General features: G+C 45.6%; 2 non-coding genes across 2 annotated transcripts; both read left to right on the forward strand.

Moving 5' to 3' along the window:
- Positions 1-11,750: 11,750 nt before the first annotated feature.
- On the forward strand, positions 11,751-11,823 carry trnar-ucu (transfer RNA arginine (anticodon UCU)). Its single transcript has one exon. It is a non-coding gene; the product is annotated as a tRNA-Arg (tRNA).
- An 11,024-nt stretch (positions 11,824-22,847) lies between these two features.
- On the forward strand, positions 22,848-22,920 carry trnaa-agc (transfer RNA alanine (anticodon AGC)). Its single transcript has one exon. It is a non-coding gene; the product is annotated as a tRNA-Ala (tRNA).
- The last annotated feature ends 1,029 nt before the right edge of the window (positions 22,921-23,949 follow it).

Below are 23,949 nucleotides of genomic sequence, written 5' to 3' on the forward strand. Positions count from 1 at the left end.
CTCCATCTGGAACCTAGTAAAGGTGGCTATGAGTACATTCTAGTTTTGGTAGATCACTTTACTCGATTTTCACAAGCCTTTCCAACTAAGAACAAGTCAGGTAGAACTGCAGCTGAAAAGATTTTCTATGATTTCATTCCACGCTTCGGGTATCCTGAGAAGCTACATCACGACCAGGGCCGGGAGTTCGAGAACAGTCTCTTCCAGAGACTTCAGCAGTTGGCAGGAGTAGCCCACTCTCGAACCACCCCTTATCACCCGCAAGGGAATCCTGTGGAACGCCTGAATCGGACACTTCTGCAGATGCTTCGTACTCTGCATGAGGAGAAAAAGTCTGAGTGGAAGGATCATTTACAGCATATTGTTCATGCGTACAATTGTACAAGACACGAAGCAACAGGCTATTCACCTTTTTTTCTCTTATATGGTAGAAATCCACGCTTGCCTGTTGATCTGCTTTTTGACCTGAGCCCTGAACGGGAACAACAGTCCACACAAGTGTATGCACAGAAGTGGGCTTCTCGAATGCAGGAGGCATATAAGATCGCCTCAGAAAACAATAAGAAGTGCTCAATGAAAGGGAAGAAATATTATGACCACCATGTTAAAGGCATTGTACTGCAGCCGGGGGATCGAGTGCTTGTCAGAAACCTGTCAGAACGAGGTGGTCCAGGAAAACTTCGCTCTTACTGGGAAAGGAGGGTCCATCGTGTTATTGAGAGAATTGGAGATGGACCAGTGTACCGAGTTCAGCCAGAGACAGGTGACAAACTACTACGTGTCTTGCATCGAAATTTGCTATTAGCAGTAAATGACTTGCCTTTGGAGAAAGATGAGCAGAGTAAACAGATGCAAAAAGGAAGGCGGAAACAGGGAAGTAGACAAACGTATGAAAATGAGACGAAGGAGCAGAAGTCATACCATTCTGATGAAGAGGAGGAATACACTTACTGCCTCAGAACTGTACCGGTGTATGAAAAGAGGGAAATCAGACCTCCATTGCCCCAGATAACACCGAACAGTGAGCTGAGAGCTGTAGCTCCAGAGTTCTGGCCTATGACACCACCAGCTGAGACAATTGACAGGCAGTACCAAAGCATGCCTCAATCTGTGGTCATCCCAGAGCCAGAACAACCTCCAGCACCTATTGGAACACCACCACTTGAAGAACAGGCGAATCAAGAGAACAATGATGTTGGGGAGGAGGCTGACCTTGAGGAACACGGGGATGATGGAGAAGCTGATACGGCAGGACCGTCAGATGAGAACGTGACAGTGAGAAGATCAACTCGAGTTGTGAAACCTCCAGAAATGTTCACATATCACCATCTTGGGCAGCCTTCATACCAGCCCTGGAGACCAGGGGCTAATATGATGTTTACCTATGGTTCTTACCCCTCACCAGCCTACCCCACTTTTTCTGCATGTTACCACCCCACAGTCACATGGACGTATTGAGCATGTGACATGACATGTAAACCATAGCAGACTGAATACTTTTCAGACTTTTGACATTTACACAGTAGTGTTTGCTTAGTTCCAGATGTCCGGAGACATCTCTTAAAGTAGGGGAGAGTGTAGCAGGTTGGATTTGCTATATGTTTAGTTGGACAGAAACAAGACACCCCTCTATTTTTTTTGTTAATTGTGAATAGTATGTGTATTTAGTACCTACTCTGGTGTAGTGGCATTTTTAAGACAGTAGAGGGCGCCACTGCTGGGTGGATTCACTGGGAGGAACATTGGTTAGCGACCTAGCTGAGTGCTTCAGTATTAAACGAGCACTGGCTTTGGCAAGACGTTTATGTCTGTTCCTCTTCATTAATCCACAGGTACTGTCAAACTTTATATATTCATGCTCCGGGTTGTTTAAATATCAATGGATGCAAAATGTGTTTGATGATTTTCGTGCCATTCTGAGACATGTTAGATGTATTTGGAGTTAGTAAGTAACAGGAGGAAGTTGTATATTTCCTACCGACATCCGTATGGTTAGCTGTAGCATCATAGCATTGTATTAACCGAGAGGCAGTGTGAATGCTCTGTAACGGGGAAATATATGTTTTGAATGTTTTGAAAAAGTGCAGATTAGCTTAGTTTGCTTACTTATAAGAACTGCATTGTTACGTTATGGGTGTTGTAGAGAAGCATGATTGTCCATTATATGGACAATAAGATCAAATGGCGCCAGCGAACACATTAGAGAAACCATATCGATGTTAAAATCCAGAACAATTGGTTAAATGTGGGATATGTCATGAATGGGTACCTGTATCTATGTTTTAAGGAAATTCAACATTAGTTAAAGTATTTTCCTTATTTTGGCACATTGAGGTACATGTTTATCCAGTTTTTCATCTCGCTTAATTTAACTGTACTTTTTCTGTTAATGTGATTATGTTAATGACATGAAACATTATTGAAAGAAATTCAGTATTAAACGAGCACTGGCTTTGGCAAGACGTTTATGTCTGTTCCTCTTCATTAATCCACAGGCCTTACGGCTTGTGTATCACTTGCTGCCGGCACGGATTTCCCCTAGGTCTGGCGCCGGTAACACTGAGCAAGAGAGGAATGAAACTGAAAGCAACAAACGCTAAAGGACCAGATGACATCAACCCCAAGACACTCGAAGCCTGTGCTGGGCAGCTTGCAGGAAAACTCCAGCAACTCTTCAACCTCTCACTGAGGTTTGGACAGCAAAGACACAAATCAGTGTTTGTGTGACTTTAAAATAGATTTTCTAATGTTGTGTGTTGTGATGAGAGGTGGTCTGGTGCCAGATAAGGTCCTTAAACCTGCTCTGGGTTGGTAAATGTGAGTTTCTACAGTGAGTCTTCATGTTATCAGAGTAAACAAGGCTGACACTTCTCTTGCTGATGTAGAATGCTGATGTGGAACTGGATCCACTGGATCAGAGAAACTTCAGATCTATGTTAGCTGAAAGCCCTTCTCTGGTAAATTTGGCACATTAATGGTTAATGTACGTAAATACACAGTGATCACAACACGGTAATAAATACAGCGGCTGCAGTTGTTTTCAGGCTGGTACCAAACACTAACACAGACACAAACAGCTACAGTGACTAACTGTCTACAGCTAAAACACTACTGTGTAAGATAAGCACATAAAGCTGCCACTCCTTGTGACCATTAACATTACAGTGTCATTAAGAATCCCTCATGAGTATTACAAAATGTGAGTATAAACTATGGACAGAGATATGGATATGTTTGGGAGACACCTCTATGTGACTTCATAGGTTTGTAACAAATGAACCAGCTTACAGAATAAGAGTTCTGCGGCTTTACCTTATTTTCTTCACTGAATGAAATCCAAATCCGTATCTCAATTCAAACACAAAGGACTTTTTGCTAGAAGATGAAGAAGCTAGACACAGATTGTAATTGTTTGAGGAAAGATGGAGAAATTTGGCAGGGATTGGCTGACAGTTTTGGAGAAAGCAGAGAGGGGCGATGATGCTGGCTGATAATTTCTGAGAAGAAGGGAAAGGTAGAGCGCCAACTATCCATCCATATGCCCCTCTCAGTAGCTGGTCGTGGTTAGTGCCCAGGGCACAGTGAGAATGTTGCCATTTCATGGACATCACTGTTTAGGATGTGCAGAGGCATTGGTGTTTAATGGAAGAATTCTCACCTGCCACGTGGGAGGTCGGGGTTCGATTCCCGGCCAATGCAGAAGGCCCTTTAAATTGCTGCCTTGCAATGCTTAGTTGTTCAAATTTTCGAGGCTGCTGTGCAGGGGCCTTTGATGTTTGAAGCAAAGATGTAAACCTCTACAGTACAGGAGCACAGCTGTATGTTCTCAAGAAATCTCTCTGCTCTCCTTTATGATTGCCTAAAGATGACACACATTTGGATCATTTGAATTTAGCTTCTCCAAAGAAGTGCCCTATGGGCTTATTGTACAATGTTGTATTTTCCAGCACCATGTTCTCATGCCAAAGGCTGTGTCAGTTTCTGTGGTGTAGTGGTCATCACGTTTGCCTAACATGTAAAAGGTCCAGGTAGAAGCACTGATATTTTTATGGACTGTTGCATCTCAGTTGCAGAAAACTCATCCTGAGCTTACCAATGATAGCTGTGACCCATTATTGTATCACCTGCCAAGAGCTCCTGGCAGTGGGTGCAATGGTGCCAAGTGGCCGACGTTGATGAGAACCCAGCAACTACAGCAGCAGTAGAAGGTGGATGGAGGCTTACCACTCATAACATAAACACAAATATATAAGTTGCTGTGGAGTGTAAGTCACAGTTACGACTCTATGCCCAGTTGTTACTTGGACCTGGAGACATTACGACATCATTAATAAACAAGTGGACTTGCTGTTCCTCCATCACTGCTTTGAACAGTTAGACAAATGTTTTTTTTCCCCTATTTTTCTAATGGAAATACGTCTGCTCAAGGCATACAATCTCTCACACTACTTTTGAAAAGAGATATCAAATTGGGATATTTTGCTGTGGACAAATATGGATTTTGCCTTATTTGACTGCAACTAAAACTGTAAAGAAAAAAGAATAAAAAGTGAAGTCAAAACATTTGTAATATCTGACTTGTACAGTTATAAAAACTTGCACCTTTGCAGTGTGAACAGTTTGAAGCCTGTCGAGCTCAGTCAGTAGAGCATGAGATTCGTAATGTCAGGGTCATGGGTCATACATTCTTCTCCTATCATCCCCTGAAGTCACATGACCTCTTCTCAACACATGGAGCTCTCCTGTAGAATCACCACCACCCAAAGTGGGGCTCAAACCTAACCCTAACCCTGAGATTAAGAATATCATGCTCTACTGACTGAGCTAGCCAGGCTGTGTATAACACACATTTAACTGTAAATGTGGTATACTTGGATCCAACTATGTTCTACCAATTGACTATCAGGTTAATGCAGAATATCTTTGCAGGTGATTCAGTGTTGTTACTGTTACATGTACATATTCAAGTAGAAAATGACTTTACAAAGAGAGAGACAGAATATTATCAAAGTACAGGGTAGAAGTCAATACTTAAAAACCTCAGTCAGGAGAGGGATTCAAACCCACGCCTCCATCAGGAGACCAGAATACCCAGTTCAGAGGAAGGAATGAAACCTTCACTCTGGTGCCTTAGACCACTCAGCCATCCTGACACTGTACATTAAAAGACTGGCCGTCCTTTCTCTAGGAAAGTCACATGATTATATGTGACTCCACCTCTCATCTGAACCCACACCTCCAGAGGAGACTGTAACTTGAATACAGTGTCCTAGATCGCTCTAGCATCCTGACAGTTACTGTACCCTGAATGTGTGAATTTTGAATTCACATAACACTGCTATGGAAAATACAGGAGATAGAGGGACTAAAATGCAGTAAGCTGACTATTTAGAAAAAGCTGGGTTTGTTCAGGATGTGTTTAGCAGTATTTCCTTCTTGCAATGATATTTCATGGTAACAGAAAGTCAAGCACTTTCCTCAGTTAACATTAGCGCACTGCTGGGATTTGAATCTATGATCTTCTGTTTGCTAGAAAGGCACTTTAACCAACTAAACTACAGAGTGACCTTGGGGCAAAGTTTTAAATGTATCTACCTTATTCCACGTTGAAGTTTTTACATAGGAACATGTAAGAACTAATTTTATCTCTTGAACCTAGAAAGTTTAGAAGGACTGTTCCTGTTCATATTTCCTTCCTGTCTCCTCTCTCCATTCTCCTGTTTCATAAAGGATTCATGTTTGTCAGCTCCTGTTCAGTGAACTAAATTCTCTGGTAAATGTCTGTAATAATCAGTGTACTCCAATAGTAACTATCTACTTCCAGTCTAACGTTACTGCACTGATCCGTCAACATGGAACCACCAACATAATTCAAGTGCAACTGGTGCAGGTAAGATCTGCCCTATAGCTGTGATTAGTTGTACGACCTTCATAAAATCTAAATCTCAATATTTCCTGTTTGACATAGATTTGTCTCAGAATAGTCCATGATTCAATTCAATTCAATTCAATTTTATTTGTATAGCGCCAAATCACAATACAAATCATCTCAAGGCACTTTACAAAAACTAAAACTAAAAACCCAACAATTCCCTTATGAGCAAGCACTTGGCGACAGTGGAGAGGAAAAAACTCCCTTTAACGGAAGAAAAAAACCTCCAGCAGAACCGGGCTCAGTTTGGGCGGCCATCTGCCTCGACCGGTTGGGGTGAGTGGATAGAGCAGAGAGAAAAGAACAGCAACAATAAACAACAAATAGACACTGCAAGTTGGTGGGGCCAGTAACTGCACATCAGCGATAAACAGCTCCAGGACCAGGGACACCTGCAGAAGGTACAGAGAGAGAGAGAGAGAGAGAGGGAGGGAGAGAGCACAAACTAGGGGAGAGAGAGAGCACAAGGTTAGTAACATTCAATGGTGGAATATACATGAGGTGGGAGAGAAGGGGGGGGGGGGGGGGTAGGGTAGGGGAGCTCAGTGCACCAATGGTCCTCGGGCAGTCTAGGCCTATAGCAGCATAACTAACTAAGGGATGGTTCAGGGTTGCCTGAAGCCAGCCCTAACTATATGCTTTGTCAAAGAGGAAGGTTTTAAGTCTAGCCTTAAAAGTACAGAGAGTGTCTGCCTCCTGAACCCAGGCTGAGAGCTGGTTCCACAGGAGAGGAGCTTGATAGCTAAAGGCTCTGCCTCCCATTCTGCTTTTGAGAACTCTGGGAACCACAAGTAGGCCTGCACTCTGAGAGCGAAGTGGTCTATTGGGATAATATGGTACTATGAGGTCTTTAAGGTATGAAGGAGCTTGATTATGAAGGGATTTGTATGTGAGAAGAAGGATTTTAAATTCTATTCTATATTTTACAGGGAGCCAATGAAGAGAAGCCAATATAGGAGAAATATGATCTCTCTTGCTAGTTCCTGTCAGGACTCTGGCTGCGGCATTCTGGATTAATTGGAGGCTTTTTATTAAGATATTAGGACATCCAGATAGTAATGAGTTACAGTAATCTAGCCTTGAGGAAACAAACGCATGGACTAGTTTTTCTGCATCATTTTGAGACAGGATGTTCCTAATTTTGGAAATGTTGCGCAGGTGAAAGAATGCAGTTCTAGAAATTTGTTTTATGTGTGAGTTAAAGGACATGTCCTGGTCAAAAATAACTCCAAGGTTTTTTACAGTAGTGCTGGAGGCCAGGGCTATGCCATCTAGAGTAGCTATAATTTTAGAAAAGTTATTTCTGAGATTTTTAGGCCCAAATATAATGACTTCTGTTTTCTCCGAGTTTAAAAGTAAAAAGTTACTGGTCATCCAAGCCTTTATGTCAGTTAGACAGGCTTGAAGTCTGGTTAACTGGTTTGTGTTAACAGGTTTAATAGATAGATATAACTGAGTGTCATCCGCATAGCAGTGGTAATTAATAGAGTGCTTCCTAATGATATATCCTAAAGGAAGCATGTACAGGGTGAACAGAATCGGTCCTAGCACAGAACCTTGTGGAACTCCATAACTAACTTTTGTTCGTGTGGAAGGTTCATCATGGACATGAACAAACTGGAATCTGTCCGATAAATAGGATTGGAACCACTTTAACGCTGTTCCTCTGATACCAATCACATGCTCCAGTCTCTGTAATAAGATGTTGTGGTCAATGGTGTCGAATGCTGCACTAAGGTCTAGGAGGACAAGTATCAAAACAAGTCCATTATCTGAGGCTAAGAGAAGATCGTTGGTAACTTTCAACAGTGCTGTTTCTGTACTATGATGTGCTCTAAATCCTGATTGGAAATCTTCAAATAGTTCATTCCTGTGTAAGTGGTCTGATAGCTGCTTAGCAACAGCTTTTTCTAGGATTTTAGAAATAAATGGCAGGTTGGATATTGGTCTATAATTAGCCAAGACACCTGGATCAAGACTAGGCTTTTTGAGTAAAGGTTTGATTACTGCAGTCTTAAAGGCCTGTGGTACGTAGCCTAATACTAGAGATAAATTTACCAAGTCCAATAAAGATGAGTTCATTAATGGCAGGGTGCCTTTAAGCAGTCTAGTCGGGATGGGGTCCAAGAGACACGTTGATGATTTCGATGAAGCAACTACTGATGTAAATTCAGAGAGATCTATAGGAGAGAAGCAGTCTAAACATAACTGAGGTCCTACAGATGATTCAAGAGCTACTGTAGTAAAAGATTCATTTATTGCAGGTATAGGAAGCATCTGCTGAATTTTATCTCTAATAGTTGTGATTTTATTTGTAAAGAAACTCATAAATTCATCACTGCTGAGAGCTAAGGGAACACTGGGCTCAACGGAGCTGTGACTTTTTGTCAGCCTGGCTACAGTGCTGAAAAGAAACCTGGGATTGTTCTTATTTTCCTCTATTAGTGATGAATAGTATGCAGTTCTGGCTTTACGGAGAGCTTTTTTATATGTTAGTAGACTGTTTTTCCAGGCTAGAAAAATTTCCTCTAAGTTTGTGGAACGCCACTTCCTTTCCAGCCTTCGTGATGCCTGCTTTAAGGTACGAACATGTAAATTATACCATGGGGCTAGTCTTCTCTGAATCACTAACTTCTTTTTCAGAGGGGCTACAGAATCAAGCGTTTCACGCAGTGAGGTTACAGCGCTGTCAACAACATGATCAATTTGGTAGGGAGTGGGATTAAGGCAGCTGCCCTCCATTATGTTTATACTTGGCATAGATGCAAATAAAGATGGAATCATTTTCTTAAATTTATTAACAGCGTTGTCGGATAAACATCTGCTGTAGTGGAATTTTCTTCCAGACGCTGCATGATCCATCATTTTAAATTCGAAAGTTATTAAAGAATGATCTGACAAAACAGGATTGGGGGGGAAAATTATTAGATGTTCAATTTCGATGCCATAGGTCAGAACGAGATCAAGGGTGTGATTAAAACAGTGGGTGGGTTTATTAACGTTTTGAATGAAACCAATTGAATCTAATATAGAATTAAATGCAATGCTGAGGCTGTTATTTTCAACATCTACATGAATGTTAAAATCTCCCACTATAATGACTTTATCTGATCTAAGCACTAAATCAGACAGGAAGTCAGGGAATTCAGTTAAAAACTCTGAGTAAGGAACAGGTGGACGGTACAAAATGACAAGTAGAACTGGTTTTTGTGTTTTCCAGTTTGTATGTGAGAGACTAAGAGTGAGGCTCTCAAATGAGTTATAACTGTTCTGAGGATGAAAGTTTAATAATAAGTTTGACTGGAAGATTGCAGCTACTCCTCCACCTCGACCTGTGCTTCGAGGAACATGATCATTTTTATGACTGAGGGGGGTTGATTCATTCAGACTGACATATTCATCCTGCTGTAACCAGGTTTCAGTAAGATAAAGTAGGTCAATTTGGTGATCAGTTATCAAATCATTTACTAACAGAGATTTAGAAGAAAGGGACCTAATATTTAATAATCCACATTTGCCAGTTCTGTTTTTCTGTTCAATAAGAGGAGTGGTCTTAATTTTTATTAAGTTTTTATGAATAACTCCTCTTCTGTTAACATCTGATTTGTTTGATTTATATGTTCGAGGGGCAGACACAGTCTCTATGTGGTTTGAAGGGGGCGGCGGCTCTAAGGAAACTGCAGAGAAGCGTTTTAGACTGAGTCTCTGCATCCCGGTCCCCACCCTGGATTGTCAGGCTTTAGGTCGGCTAAGAAACTCGGCCAAATTCCTAGAGATGAGAGCTGCACCATTCAAAGTGGGATGGATGCCGTCTCTCGCTATCAGACCGGGTTTTCCCCAGAAAGTGGCCCAATTGTCTATGAAGCCCACATCGTTTGCTGGACACCACCTAGACAGCCAGCGACGGAATGACGACATGCGGCTAAACATGTCATCGCTGGTCAGATTGGGGAGGGGTCCAGAGAAAACTACGGAGTCCGACATTAATTTAGCAAAGTTACACACCGACTCAACATTAATTTTAGTGACCTCCGATTGGCGTAATCGGGTGTCATTGCTGCCGACGTGAATAACAATTTTCCCATATTTCCGATTAGCCTTAGCCAGCAGCTTCAGATTTGACTCGATGTCGCCCGCTCTGGCCCCAGGAAACATTTGACTATGGTCGCTGGTGTCTCTATTTTCACGTTCCTGACTATGGAATCGCCAATTATCAGAGTCGGTTTCTCAGCGGGTGTGTCGCTGAGCGGGAAAAATCTATTAGAAACGTGAACAGGCAGGTGATGAGCCGTGGGCTTCTGCTTAGGAATATGTTTCCTTCGGACCGTCACCCAGGCTAATTCTCCGGGCTGCTCCGGAGCTGCCCTTGGACCGCTAACAGACCCTGAGCTCGGTGGCTCCACACCAGCTAACGGGGCTAGGCTAGCTGGCTTTTGTTCGAAGGTGCGGAGCCGCGCTTCCAAATCAGTGATCCTCGCCTCCAAGGCTAACAGAACCTTACACTTAATACAGGTATCATTATCGCTAAAGGAGGCAGAGGAATAACTAAACATGTGGCACACCGAGCAAGAAAGAGAGAGAGAGGGAGAGGCCATGTTAGCAAGCTAACTAGCTAGCTAAGCTAACCGGTAGGCCAACGAGCGCTAAGTCAGGAAATAGCAACAAACACCGGTCAAAACAGAAAGGTACCCGACCAGCACCGGAATGCAGCAGCCAGTGAACCGTTCAAAGTCTACCCGGTTCCCAGGTGTGCCAAACCACAGCTAGTCTGCCGCCAGTCTGCAGACGAACCACACAACACACACAACACGACACGCCTGCAAGACAAAAGTGATTCGCTTACCCGCCTTGGTCTTTGCAGAGAAATGTACCAGAACCAGTGGGCATACCTTAAAGAAAGGGGCAGGTATTTTCAGTGACAGCTATGCAGAGATGTTGAAGTGATGGTGTTGATTGTTCTGGTGACTGAATCGATGGCTCTGACCCTACATCATTTTGAGAATTTTTTTTGTTTATGAACAAATTGTTAAAAAATTTGACAATGCAGGCTGGTTAGCTCAGGTGGTAAGATGCTAATAAGCCAAAGGTCATAGGTTCATGCTCCATAATGGTGATTGTGTTAAATGTCAGTTCCAGTGAAACGAAACTGAAATTCATAAAACAAAAGAGTAAATCTGCAATATCTAGTGGTGTAATTACAGAATATAAGCTTCTAATTCATTCAGTTAAATGAAGCAAAGCAAGGTCGTCCATTTTAGCCTTTCATGGGTTGATGTGGCTTTGTTGGTTAAAGCACCTGATTGTTAAATTACAGATTATAAAAATGGTGAAAGAATGAATGAAACTGAACAGCAGAAAGAAAGTTTCAGGTGTCAGGTACTGTAATGAAACGAATCACACAGCAGCCAGGTGTGCCAACTATTACACAGATCTAGAAACTGACACCATACCACACATCACGTGTGTCATCAACAATTGTTTTTAAAACCATCCAGTGTCAGCAGATACACCAAACCAAACCACATTCCTTCAAGCTGGAGTTAAACCAGCAACCTAAGGATAACTGCTACTTCAACCAACAGTTCTCCACTGAGCTACTGAAGGACGTGCAGAGTGGTTTGGTGTTGAACGTTTCCACAGATGCATAAACTGACACTGAACCACACATGTGATACCAAAGCTCTTTTCTTAACTGCAGGATAACTGTCACTATAACCCAGAGGTCAATGGACTGAAACCATCCTCTGCTACACTTTGATGTTGCAACTGACATTGTAATGAACTGTCTGCTTACAATATTCAGACTAGGTCATTTATGATCCCAGTGGCCTAATGGATAAGGCACTGGCCTTCTAAATCAGGGATTGTGGGTTCAAATCCCACCTGGGGTGATTGACAGGAAAGTAATTTAATTTGAAACCAACACTCTAAGAGTTGGTGATGTCAAACTTACATCAGCTGGTGTGTTGCATGGTGACAGAACACAGTAACAACATCTGCATGTCTGCTCCACCTGTCTCTCATGTACTTGAAATACTTCATAGTTAATATAAAACAATCAGAATCATCTTTGTTGGCCACGTTTGTGCACACAAATAAAGAATTTGACTTTGGTTCACTAAGCTCTGTCTATGTACAAGAATTAAATGAAGTCAAACTTTTAACAAAGGAAGAGAGTAGGTTTAAAATAAATAATAAAATAAAATAATACAATAAAGAAGAAGAAGAAGTACTTTATTAATCCCCAAGGGGAAATTCAGTTGTTACAGCAGTTATTAAATTATTATGAGATTATTTAAATTATATTGATTAATAGTAATTCATAAAATAATTAATAGAGTAATAAAGTAATTCTTTGGATGCAGTATTTATTTGGGGGGGGGGGGGGTTTGTGTGTGTGTGTGTGTGTTATTGTTTATATTGGGGAATTATAGAGTCTTATGGCCGTGGACACAAAAGACTTCCTGAATCTTTCAGTCTTGGCTTTAGGGGGAATTAGTCTGTGGCTGAATGAACTTCCCATTCGCCACAGTTCCTCATGAAGTGGGTGGGCAGGATTGTCCAATATGGAGTTTATTTTGTCCACCATCCTCCTCTCTGCCACAGCCTCCAGACTGTCCAGTTCCAGTCCAACAACAGATTTTGCCTTCTTGATCAACTTATTTATTCTGTTGGCCTCACCAGCCTTGATGCCACCTCCCCAGCATACAACTGCAAAGAACAGTGCACTCGCTACTACAGACTGATAGAACATCTTCAGTAGCTTGTTGCACACACCAAAGGAACAGAGTCTCCTGAGGAAGAGCAGTCTGCTCTGTCCTTTTTTGAAGAGTGCATCTGTATTGTTTGACCAGTCCAGTTTGTTGTTAATGTGGACTCCAAGGTATCTGTAGGAGTCCACAATCTCTACTTTGTCTCCAAGGATGGAGACAGGGACTGGAGTCTTCCTGCTCCTCCTAAAGTCCACCACCAGTTCTCTGGTTTTCTTGATATTGAGCTTTAGACAGTTGTTGTTACACCAATCAACAAAGTATTTTATCAAGTGTCTGTATTCCTCCTCGTTATTATTATTGATGCATCCAATGATTGATGAGTCATCAGAGAACTTTTGGAGGTGACAGGTTCCTGAGTTGTAGCAGAAGTCTGAGGTGTAGAGTGTAAACAGGAATGGTGCTAGTACAGTTCCTTGAGGTGCACCGGTGCTGCTCATCACCACATCAGATATGCAGCCATCTAAGCGAACAAACTATGGTCGCCCAGTGAGGTAGTCTTTGATGCACTCCACCATATCTGCGGGAATTTCCATATCCTGTATCTTTGCACTTAGCAGGTGGGGCTGAATAGTGTTGAAAGCACTTAAAAAGTCAAAAAACATGACTCTCACAGTGTTGCCCTGCTTCTCCAGATGAGAGTATGCTCTGTGCATTAAGAAGATGATGGCATCTTCCACTCCGATGTGTTCTTGATATGCAAACTGCAGGGGGTCCAGAAATTCAGACTCTTGATATGCAAACTGCAGGGGGTCCAGAAATTCAGACACTTGGGACCTCAGGTGTTGCAGGACCAGTCTCTCAAACACTTTCATGACATGTGATGTTAGCGCTACTGGTCTGAAGTCACTAAGGGTACTGGGACGTGTTCTTTTTGGTAATGGGACAATATAGGAAGTTTTCCATAACTTAGGCACCTTTTTGAGCCTCAGAGAGAGGTTGAAGAGTTTCTGAAAAACCCCTGCAAGCTGTCCAGCACACACCTTAAGTACTCTGGGACTGATCTCATCTGGTCCTTTTGCTTTGTTGGCCTTTAGTTTAGCTAGTTCCTTCCTCACCTGTTCTGTGGCAAAAGCTGGGCCTGTGTATTGTGTTGATGAGGAGTCAGATGATGAGGGCATAAAGGAGATCAAGAATCTTATTTTCTCGTGTTGCACAGTCCACATACAGTTTGAAGTTGGTCAGAGTTCCTACTGACATGGTTAAAATCCCCATTAATTAGTATAAGGGCACTGGGGTGTTTTGTTTGGAGACCAGCGACAACTGTGTGGATGATGTCACATGCACTCTGTGCTGCAGATGATGGAGGAATGTAAACAGTCACAACAATGGCGTGTGAAAACTCACGGTGCAGGTAGTATGGTCTCAGTCCAACCACCAACAGCTCAATGTCTGGAGTACAGATACAGTCTTTCACTGTTACATGTCCAGGGTTGCACCATTTAGAGTTAACAAAAACTGCGAGACCACCTCCTCTTTTGTTGCCGCTCTGTTTGCCTCTGTCCACTCGCACTAGTGAGAACCCAGGCAGTTCAAGTGAGCTGTCCGGTATATTTTTATTCAGCCAGGTCTCGGTGAGGCAAAGCAAGCTACACTCTCTGTACTCTCGCTGGCTGCTAGCTAAAGCAGTTAGTTCATCCACTTTGTTGCAGAGTGCCCTCACATTTCCCATAATAATTTTGGGGAGAAATGGTTTAAATCTCCTACGTTTTTCTCGATGTTTCACTCCTGCTCTGCAGCCCTCCTACGCCTCCTCAGGTCTTGGGGAATTTCAGGTTTTATACCAAGAAGCAGACTTGTTCCCTTGAAAGCTAGCAGTTGCTCCCTTGTATAGATGCCGTTGCCACGGAAATGTATATTTTCTGATGCAGTTTCCATAATCTCCATGTCTCTCCACAGGAATTAGAAAATTCCAACTCATCCACTTTCATCCATTATCAGTGAGAAAGCATAGATCTTGATTTGACAGATGATAATTCAGTAAAAAACTTGCAAAAAACAAAAAACAAACAGAGGAGCTGCTGTAACTGGCTGCCACCTAACAGGCGCCATAAACCTACTAAACCTAGTAAATAAATAATTTTATATTTACAATATATACAATGTGTGAATTTTTGCATGCTAAAGTACAGGCTCAGCTGGTCCATTTCATTAAATAGAAGAGTTTGACCATAATTGTTAGTCATAGCAGAATGGGGCGGGCTTTACACTCCAGTCGTCCAACCAGATTTAAACAAACCTTGCCCATACGCACTGACATGTTCGTAAAGTTGCTCAATGTCAGTCCCTTCTAAATGACACAGAAAAAAAAACAATACACACTGAAATGTGAAGGGCTTCGTTCAGATGAATAATGCTTCTGTGCCTCTGATTAAAAAAATAGCAGGAATGTTAATAGCTCATGGACCCAGAAGTTCATGAGTTCTAAATGTCATGAGTCCCTCTGGGGACTTCCCGCCAGAGGACTCTTATTTTGTGTGGCCTTCCTGTTTCCCCTGTTCTGGTCCCTGGTGGCTTTATGTTGATTATCTGTGTTATTAGTTTCACCTGTCCCCGTTATGTTCACCTGAGTTTGATTACCTGTTGTGTTCTCCCCTACTTATAGCTCCCTTCTTCCTTTGTCCCTTGCCGTAGCATTAGTGGTGATTAGTTATCACTAGTTGCTAGTAGCTTAGAGATTAGTTGCAATTAGTTATAGTTGGGGGTTTGGATTTTTAAGTTAGTTTTCATAGCGACCGTCTCACCCGGTCTTAGTTTCGACCGTCTCATCCGGTTCTGTCAGAGTGTTGTGTTTTGTGCCCTGGAGTTTCCCAGGAGGAAATAAATCCCTTTGTCCTGCATTTGGGTCCTCACCTCTCCTCCTTCACACCACACCAACCACACGTTCGTGACAGAATGCTACGGCCAAATACGGACCCAGCGGACACGACCGAGGAGGACCGGCTGATTTCATGTTTCCTACAGTCCCTGTCGGGTGAGATTCAGGACGCCCTGTGTTATAGAGAGATTTTTGAATTTTGCTCGAAGCTAGCCAGGAGCTTCTCTCACCCCTCCCGCTTCGTCTCGAGAAAGGGGGCTGATCAGATGCTCAGCCGCCTGTCCACCATCACATCGGTCCTGGAGAGGTGCCTGGAGCAGTGGACCCCCCTCGACGAGGCCTGGGAGGTGTGTGATTCCCTCGCCCTGTTCCAGTCGCCAGTCTCCCAACTCCCGGCTTCCCAGTCCCCAGAGTCCCAGCCTCTGACACTGGTTCTCCCGCCATCAGCCCTTGTTCTCCAGCCTGAGTCCCTCCTCGCTGCTGCCCAGCCCGAGTACCCCCGCGCTGCTCGACGGGATCGCCGACAGCGACGGCGTCGGAGCAGGGCGGCGGAATCACCAGCGCGGCAGCCCAGCCGCCGCTTGCCGCTGGAGTTTCCAACCACCACCTCGCCGCTGCCGCAGCAACCCGAACCCTCGTGTGCCGACGAGAGCGTCCCCGCGGGGGTCCCGACCAGGATCCTGCACCTTCAGTGCGCCGACGACAGCATCCCCGCTGAGGTACTTACCCCACGGCAGGAACCTCAGTGTGCCGACGATGGCGTCCCCGCCGAGGTACTGCCCTGGATCCCTCAGCCTCAGCGCGCCGACGACGCCGCCTCCACTGAGGTCTCCACCTGCCTTCCCAGCTCTAGTGTGCCGACGAAGCCGTCCCCGCTGGAGCATGACCCCAGTATCCCGAGTCCCAGCGCGATGTCATGGCCGACATCACTGGAGCTCATCCCGACCAGCCAGATCTCCGGTGCGGCGACGTCAGCGTCCCCGCTGGAGCCCGACTCCTGTATTCCGAGCCCCAGTGTGGTGTCATGGCCGACATCGCTGGAGCTCAACCCGACCAGCCAGATCTCCAGTGCGCCGACGTCAGCGTCCCCGCTGGAGCCCGACTCCTGTATTCCGAGCCCCAGTGTGGTGTCATGGCCGACATCGCTGGAGCTCAACCCGACCAGCCAGATCTCCAGTGCGCCGACGTCAGCGTCCCCGCTGGTGCCCGACTCCTGTATTCCGAGCCCCAGTGTGGTGTCATGGCCGACATCGCTGGAGCTCAACCTGACCAGCCAGATCTCCAGTGTGCCGACGAAGCCGTCCCCGCTGGAGCATGACCCCGGTATCCCGAGCCCCAGCGTGATGTCATGGCCAACATCGCTGGAGCTCAACTCGGCCAGCCAGCTTTCCTGTGTGCCGATGTCAGCGTCATGTCGCCCTCCGCCGCTGGAGCTCCCAGCCACCACCTCGCAGCTGCAGCCGCAACCCGACCCTCAGTGTGCCGACGATGACGTCCCCGCTGAGGCACCTTCCCAGCCAGGTCCCGTGTGTTCCGGTGTGCCGACGTGGCCGTCCCCGCCGGAGCCCAACCCTGCCTGCCAGACCTCCAGCGTGCCGACTCGGCCGTTAACGCTGGAGCCCTGCCCAGCCAAGTCACCCAAGTCACTCAAGTCACCCCCTTCGAGCCCTCAGTGCGCCGGCGACGTCTTCGTACCCGCTGAGGTCCCGATCCGGATCCCCGAGCCTCCGCGCGCCGACGACAACGTCCCCACGGAGGTCCCGGCCCAGCCTGTTCTCCTCCCTCGGTGTGGTGTAATCGTCCACGCCGAGGCTCAAGCTTCAGCTCCAGCCCTTTCAGCTCCAGCCCTGTCAGCTCCAGCCCCGCGGCGTCACGTTGTTGGCGTCCGCGTTGAGGCCCAGCTACCAGCGCCACCGGAACCCCCTGGATCGTCCGGACCACCACCTGAGCCAGAGCCTCTGCAAGAGCTGCCGACTCCCGAGCTGCCGACTCCCGAGCTGCCGACTCCCGAGCAGCCGACTCCCGAGCAGCCGACTCCCGAGCAGCCGACTCCCGAGCAGCCGACTCCCGGGCTGCCGTTTCCCGGGCTGCCGTTTCCCGGGCTGCCGTTTCCCGGGCTGCCGTTTCCCGGGCTGCCGTTTCCCGGGCTGCCGTTTCCCGGGCTGCCGTTTCCCGGGCAGCCGACTCCCGGGCAGCCGACTCCCGAGCAGCCGACTCCCGAGCAGCCGCCGCAGCAGCAGCGGCCGTCTCCGGAGGATCCCGAGCCGCCGCAGCAGCAGCAGCCGTCTCTGGAGGATCCAAAGCCGCAGCCGCCGCTGCCTCCGTCTCCAGTGCAGCAGGAGCCGCTGCCTTCGTCTCCTGTGCCGCAGCAGCAGCAGCCGCTGCCTTCGTCTCCAGCAGAGCCGCAGCAGCCCGAGCCAGAGCCAGAGCCAGAGCTTCCTCAGCAGCCCGAGCCAGAACCAGAGCCAGAGCCAGAGCTTCCTCAGCAGCCCGAGTCAGGGCTCCCAGAGCTGCCGCCGCGACAGCCATCTCAGCTGCAGCCGCAGCCTCCAGGGTCAGTGCCGCAGCCGGGTCCTCTGGTACCGCCTTTCAGGCCTTTGGCTCCAGAGCCTCCCCGGCCGTCTCAGCCGCCTCTGCAGCAGCCTCCCCGGCCGTCTCAGCCGCCTCTGCAGCAGCCTCCCCGGCCGTCTCAGCCGCCTCTGCAGCAGCCTCCCCGGCCGTCTCAGCCGCCTCTGCAGCAGCCTCCCCGGCCCTCAGCATCCCCTGCATCTCCTCGGCCGCCTCAGCAGCAGCCTCCCCGGCCGTCAGCATCCCCTGCATCTCCTCGGCCGCCATCTCCAGAGTCCCCGGAGCCGTCGCCGCCAATACAGTGGCTACCCAAGTCTCCCGAACGGCCCCGGACCCTCGCCTGTCTCAGAGGCCGTCCTCCCGAACGGCCCCGGTCCCTCGCCTGTCTCAGAGGCCGTCCTCCCGAACGGCCCCGGTCCCTCGCCTGTCTCAGAGGCCGTCCTCCCGAACGGCCCCGGACCCTCGCCTGTCTCAGAGGCCGTCCTCCCGAACGGCCCCGGACCCTCGCCTGTCTCAGAGGCCGTCCTCCCGAACGGCCCCGGACCCACGCTTGCCTGCGGAGCCGCCCTCCCGCACGGCTCCGAATCTTCGCCTGCCAGAGAGGCCGTCCACCGGAACGGCCTCAGACTTTGTGTGCCCCAGGAGCCGATCAGTGGATCGACCCAGAACTCTGCCCTGTTTGGGGTCTTAAACTGTGTTCCCACCCTCCCACCCTGGACTTTTGGTGGAACTCGTGGGCCGTCTGGAATCCGGCCTTGAGGGGGGGGTCCTGTCATGAGTCCCTCTGGGGACTTCCCGCCAGAGGACTCTTATTTTGTGTGGCCTTCCTGTTTCCCCTGTTCTGGTCCCTGGTGGCTTTATGTTGATTATCTGTGTTATTAGTTTCACCTGTCCCCGTTATGTTCACCTGAGTTTGATTACCTGTTGTGTTCTCCCCTACTTATAGCTCCCTTCTTCCTTTGTCCCTTGCCGTAGCATTAGTGGTTATTAGTAGTCGCTAGTTGCCTTCAGTTGGTGTTCGCAAATAGAAGTGCGCTTTAGTGATGACCGTTTCACCCGGTCTCTCTTAGTTTTTACCGTTTGATTCGGTTCTCTAGTTTTTGTACTGTCTTTAGCCCTGGATGTTCCAGGAGTGAATAAACGCCTCTGTTGTCCTGCATTTGGGTCCTCACCTCTCCTCCTTCACACCACACCACACCACCCACACGTTCGTGACACTAAAACTCATTTTCTGTTTTAAAGGATATATTTAGGGTAGACTCCGAAGTCTCTCTGGACTTGTAACCCAAAGTTTGATATATGGAAACCATCTCTGCTGTAGCCACTAATTTCTGGTCTTATCTTCCCCTTTGCTGCTGATGAGACATGTTCAGTAACAGCCATTGTCCACACGTTGGATTTAATTAAATTCCTTCAGGTATTTTTCCCTATGTTGGCTCATTACATGCACTGTATTTAAAGACTGACTTCATTAAAGCTCCTTCAACTTTCAGAGGTAAACTGTTCATAAAACCATAAGCTCAGGTGGTGAGAAGAAGTACATGTCTGGTAATTTAGCTGGATAGTCTAAGATGCTGGAGAAAGACTCAAATCTTGATTGAGGCATGGGTTCAACTCTAACCGGTGCCAGTTCCGTGACATTGTCTAAGTTGCTCCTGCAAAGTTCTGTTTTTTCAGAATCTTCTCCTTAAGAATTAACTTGTTGTGACTTGGATGTTAATGGAAGACACACCACATAGATTCAGTGTTTGCTGGTTATGTGTGTTAAATCACAGTTGTGTTATAGTTGTGGTACAGTTGTGTAATTGTTGCTTGTGTTGCATAGTGGTACATGACAGAGCTCATGCTTGTTGATGTTGCCTTGAACAGCTACTGTTTACAAAGCACACTCAGTATTCTAAATGTTTGCCTTATTAGACTTGCCAGTGTCAATGGACCACTCACATAAAAACAGTGCATCCACAGTTGAATGGATTTCCTGGTCTAATATCAGAACCAGAGCAAAGAGACAAATCAGTCCTGTTTACACTGACTAAATCTGAGAATAAACCTGCTCCTGAGCTGGTTTGAGATTGCAGATGTGTTGTCAGGACAACAATCACACCATGACTTTGGAAGATCCAGCAGATCCAGGATCATGTCAAACTCAGTCCAGACAAAAACAGCAGGATGTGTTATAGACAGAGTGAGTGTGAACTGCCAAAGTGCTGTCATCCTTTCACTCCTGCTTTCCTGACTGACATGTTTTCCATTTTTACTGTCTTTGACAACTGACAATTTTGGAGAAGATGTAGAGGGGCGATGATGACTGAATTTCAGACAAGGGACCCGATTCGTTAAGAATAAACAGTCATTAAAAGAAGCACACAGTGGTTTGGTGTTGAACGTTTCCACAGATGCATAAACTGAACACCGAACATTATATGCCAAGTCTCTTTTCTAAACTGCAGGATACGTTTCAACGTTAATTCAGAATGCATGTATAGTGAGTAATGTGCTTGTTTAGTTTCAAGGAAGAACTCATCATACTTAACAAGTTCAACACAGACATGTGCAGCAGCACCAACCAACTGCCTTCAAACATTGAGGTCTAGCAGAGGATGCTTTCGATACCTTGCCCTCAAGGTTATGAGCCACACGTTGGTCTCATGTCTCAAGTTGTGATTGTTTTCTATCCAGATTAGGATACTCTTAGGATTAGAATACTTTAAAAACTTGTGTTTATAAAAACAACCAATGTCACCAGATACCAAACCAAAAACACATTCCTTTAAGCTGGAGTTAAAGCCGCAACCTACAGTCCTCCACTCTACCAACTGAGCACCTTGGACAGCATCAACAATGCTGCAGTTTCATTGGCTATGACTCCTGTATACAACCGGCCCCTGTGTGGAAGGCAGCTATGCTCACCACTACACCACCATCACTGAATGTGTTACAGACAGAGTGAGTGTGAACTGCAAAAGTGCTGTCATCCTTTCACTCCTGCTTTCCTGACTGACATGTTTTCCATAAGCAGAAGTACAGGAGCCAAGGAGCAGAACAGATGAGGTGGATGGAAAATACCTGAGAGGAGACTCTAATGATGACACTGTTGGCAGATCAGTCTCTCTGTCCCTCAGCCTACCACTTGTTCCAGACTGAACTGTTCTAACAACTGTGTATGAACAGTGACTGTGGCTTAGTTGGTACCTCACTTGAAAACAGGAGCCCCTGGGTTCAAAGGTTAGGTAGAACCTTAAACATCAAGTAAATTCTCTGGTATCTGTATTTACCTGGACTAAATGTTGTAGTTTCTGGACTATAAATTGCACTTCTTTTTTTCAGCATCCGACAAATGTCAGATCCCTCTACAGCCTTCTCTTGTCAGTTTGTATTATGAAAAGTGGTCCTTTAAAGTGACTCTACAACTCTGCACATCTACTGTTCAAATGTAGATGTAGTGACTGAGTGGTTAGTCAGTTCCACAGTTAAACATGAATTAATACATGTGTCTCATTTATAATTCTACATTTATTTATTCAGCTGTTTCTACATTTGAATTTTCATCTATTTCTGTGTTTGTCAGTGATGTAGATGGGTGTAGAACTAGACTAGTTAATGTTAATAACCATCTCCCCTGGTATCCAATCTGAATGGACTACCTCTTTGCTGCCCTCTCTTTTGCAGGGTTAGCCAAACCTGGTCCTCTAGGGCCACTGCCCTGTTTGTTTTCCAACTATCCCTGCCCTAACTACTGCTGATTGCCTAATTCAGGTGTGTTCAGCCAATCAAATTAATCAAACTGAAAGAGGAGAGAGAGAGGTGGGGAACAGGTACAGCAGTAAGTCTTAAGGATCTGTGTTGGTTACTCGTTCTCCAGTAGGTTCAGTCACATGCATGTTGGTATAGATGCATATCATAGTACTACAACACAGACCCTGCTCTAGAACAAAGGTGCCATGTAAAGAGTGGAGTTTGAACCTACATCTCTAGAAGAAACTACAACCAGAAAACAACACTTAGATCACTCAGTCTCAGACCTTAATGTTGTCACAACAGATTTATCTTTATGAATTAGTCTGACTATATTCAGAGACTCTGTTCTTTGGGAGCTGGAATTGTTTATTTTATTTCAGTGTATCTGAAATATATTGAATGTGCAGCTGAACTTCCTTTATTCACTACTCATTGTGCTGATCGGTTATTGACTGATATCTCTTGTTTCAGAAAAGTAATGTTTTATTTATTATTGCTCTTTAACAGGTCCCACTGAGATTTGAACTCAGATCAGTATTTTAATGGTAGACTGCCTGGGAATACCAGGGTCTGTAGGCATTTTCTCTATTGCACCTTAGCCGGAAAAAGGCTAATGAGCCCTGCTGGAAAAGAAAATAGAAAAAAAAGGTGAAATATTTCTATGGCTGGAAAGTAAATAGTGAAGGATAAGGACTGAAGAGTATGGACTGCACATGTTATTGGCAGTGACATGGAGATGTTTGATCCAGATCCAGGGAGGAACATCTTGTAGTACTTTTCTTTTCCAACTTTCAAGGCTGGTGCAGGGGCCGTCTGTGTGTAAGGCAAACATGTTAACATCTACACTACAGGAACACAACTGTATGTTTTGAAGAAATCTCTCAGGGCTGCTTTATGATTTCCTAAAGATGACACACAGTTGGATCATTTGAATTTAGTTTCTCCAAAGGACGTGCCCTATGGGATTATTGTACAATGCTGCATTTCCCAGTGCCATGTTCACAGCTTCAAGCATGTGTCGGTTTCTGTAGTGTAGTGGTCATCATGTTTGTTTAGCACACAAAACGTCCCTGGTTCAAAACTCGGCAGAAATGTAATTTATGCATCTTAGTTTCAAAAAACATGCAGCCTGAGAAACTTACCAACCATAGCTGTGACCTCTTTGTAGCTCCATTTGATGTGCTGAATTACTCCTGAAAGGAGTTGGTTTGCAGGACACTGATCAGAGACTTTTTGGAGTGGTCTCAGCCTATCCACCTGTTCCTGAACCTGTAAGCCTTCTGTGAGGCACGACAGAGAAGTGAGTACCCAACTACTGGAATGGCCAGTAATAACCATTGATAGTGATAACCCATGGATCCTTCCACATAGTAGCTGGTACACTCTCTGAAGAGCACAGAGAGCAGCTGATCAGACCTATGTGTAGAGGACGAAGCCAAAGTCACCTTCGGTAAGTGTGTTACTCCTCTTCTCTGGCCTCGTTTTCTGAGGTAGCATTTTCGAAGCATGTGTTCTTTTTAGCCCATGATAAGAGTGGTCGCCCAAACTGAGCCTGGTTTTGCTGCAGGTTTTTTCTTCCGTTAAAGGGAGTTTTTCCTCTGCACTTTCACCAAGTGCTTGCTCAAAAAGTATTTGTTGGGGTTTTGGTTTTTGTAAACTGCCCTAAGATGATTGTATTGTGATATGGCGCTATACAAATAAAATTGAATTGAATTGAATTGAATTGAGTGATTGAAGGCAAATCAATATTACTTCTGCAACTGAACACCACAGGTAAAGAAACAGTATAGCTTGCATTAGATAGACATTTTCCATCAATGGAAAATCTATCCTTTCAGCAGATTTCTTCACACTTGGAATAGATCTAGAGGCTATTAGAAAAGGTTATGCATATGAGTCTGAGACAAATTACAGCAAGGTAGAAAATAAGAGGATTAAACTGGGATGAACTGGTGGAGGGAAGTGCAAGCTTATGGGGACATTTGATTTTCTAAGTAAAGCATGAGCTGTTGACTGTTCTATCATTGGCTGACCAGCACCATCAGGATCATGCTGCTTATTGCAAGATGTAACTGAAGCAAAGCTCTGTATATTTAAATAATGACACTTCCCAATGTGGGACT

Source organism: Mastacembelus armatus, unplaced genomic scaffold (assembly GCF_900324485.2).
Source record: "Mastacembelus armatus unplaced genomic scaffold, fMasArm1.2, whole genome shotgun sequence".
Classification (NCBI taxonomy): Eukaryota; Metazoa; Chordata; class Actinopteri; order Synbranchiformes; family Mastacembelidae; genus Mastacembelus; species Mastacembelus armatus.